Raw genomic sequence first — 1,920 nt, forward strand, 5'->3', positions numbered from 1 at the left:
TGAGAATTTTCCACGGGCCCTGCATGGAGAGAGTGCACAGTGAGTGGCATTCCGGAGGGAAAGGGAGGTGGCCCAGGGCCCCGGGGACGAGGATAAGGATGCAGGGAGGTCACCTGACTGCTCAGGCAACGCCCCAGGGGCCTTTCTGGTGACTCTCGGGATAGTCCCAGGAAAGGGGAAGGCAGCGCCAGGAGAGCCCCTTGGGGCAGCTGCAGCCCACCCCAGGGTCTTTGTGGGAACAAGAAGGGGTCACCTCTCCCAGCAGAGAGGCTGCAAACAGCACCCCCCTAGCTGATGCAGCAGCCCCAGCCCTCACCCAGGCCCCGCCAGGTCCATTCCTGCAGCCCCGTGAGGAACAAGCTCAGGGACCCCTCCTGCCCCTGATCCCCAGGCCCCGACGCCACACCATGGCCCTCGCCCCAGGCTGCCTCCACAGGCACCCACTCACCGGTTCTGCCCTTGTGGTCTGAGCCGGGGCCTGCCCTGGAGGCTGCTGAGGGGAAGGGTGCCCCCCTGGAGCCTGGGTGTCCTCGAAGGCCCCGCGGTCTGTGGAGCTGATCCCGGGGAAGTTGGTTCTTTTGGCAGCACCTGGAGCAAAGGCCTGTTCCTAGTCCTCCTCGAGGGGCAGCTAAGACCCAGCCTGTAGTCCCTGCAGCGCCCACCACCCCGGAGTGTGGGGTCCTGCAGGCTCAGGACGCCATTTGGCCCTAAAGGGTCCCCTGCCTTTGTCCACCGTAGCTGTCACATGACACCCAGTCACGGCCAGCACCTCTGCAGAGGGGTTCCCGCCCCGAGAGGGGACACTTCCCCACCATGTCACTGGCAGACCAAACCCAGCTTCAGGTCCAAGGGTCCCGCCACATCCTGTCCAGGCCCAGCCAAGCACCGTGCCTGAGACGCGCTGTGCAGAGAGGAGCCAGCTGGGGCTGCTGTGTGTTCCAGGGCCAGTGGGCCAGCCCCTCTGTGCTCATGTTCCTGGACCTGGGGAGCACTGGCGCACCTTGATGACCCGGCCCCGGAAGATGCTCTGGTCCAGCTCCACGGCGGCCTGCACGGAGCCCTTGGTGGCAAACTCTATGTAGGCATAACTGAGGGGAGGGGCGGGGAGGGGAGGGAAGGGGAGGGATGAGGCTGGGCCCTGTCCGCACAGCCAGTGCCCCGCCAGGCCCCTCACTGACCCCTTGGGGTGTCCAGAGAACTTGTCGCACAGGATGGTGACTCGGTGGACCTCCCCGCAGCGGCTGAAGTGGGCCTCCAGCTCCTCGGCAGAGCCCCGTAGTCCACCTGGACCCAGGCCCAGACCCGCATGTCAGGGAGACGCCTGGCCCTGACTCGGGGCTTTCTTGGTAGAGGTGGGGAAAGAAACGCCTCCGGGCGGGGATGGCCCCAGGCCTCCACCCCACACCCCTGCTGGGGATGGAGGGAAGAAAGGAAGGGAGATCTCACAGGGAGCGCTGCCTTCTGGAGGGTTGGAGCCTTTTAAAAGTTTCTCAAAAGTGGAGATTTCATGTGCAATCCTGAATTCCAGCTCATGTTGAAAACTGGAACATGTGCCCAGGCCAGTGTTTCCTCGAGGGGACAGGGGTGTCCCCGTGTCAGACTCCCTTCCCAGCAAGCCTGCCTGGCCCAGGGCCGGGCGCCAGACCCCTGGAAGAGATGGGCCCCGCCCGCCACTCACGTTGCCCACGTAGACAGATCTGTGGTCAGCCTCCACCTTCTCCTCGGGGTCCCAGGGAGGGGCAGCCTGCGGAGAACACAGCTCAGGCCCGAAGGCCCATGGCTCCTTCCTCACTCCTCTCATAGGGAAGGTGGCCCAGGTTTGTAGGGGAGGTGACACCTTGGACCCTGCCAGGCCCAACCCTCATGGGAACTCTGGGACCCTGGCTCAGTGGGGCGGCCTGGGCCCCTGGTTCCTACCCA

General features: G+C 65.1%; 1 pseudogene; it reads right to left on the bottom strand.

Moving 5' to 3' along the window:
- Positions 1-448: 448 nt before the first annotated feature.
- Positions 449-1,744, bottom strand: LOC108525986 (embryonic polyadenylate-binding protein 2-like; annotated as a pseudogene).
- Between the last annotated feature and the right edge of the window lie 176 nt (positions 1,745-1,920).

Source organism: Rhinopithecus bieti, unplaced genomic scaffold, assembly GCF_001698545.2.
Source record: "Rhinopithecus bieti isolate Rb0 unplaced genomic scaffold, ASM169854v2 scaffold_54612, whole genome shotgun sequence".
Classification (NCBI taxonomy): Eukaryota; Metazoa; Chordata; class Mammalia; order Primates; family Cercopithecidae; genus Rhinopithecus; species Rhinopithecus bieti.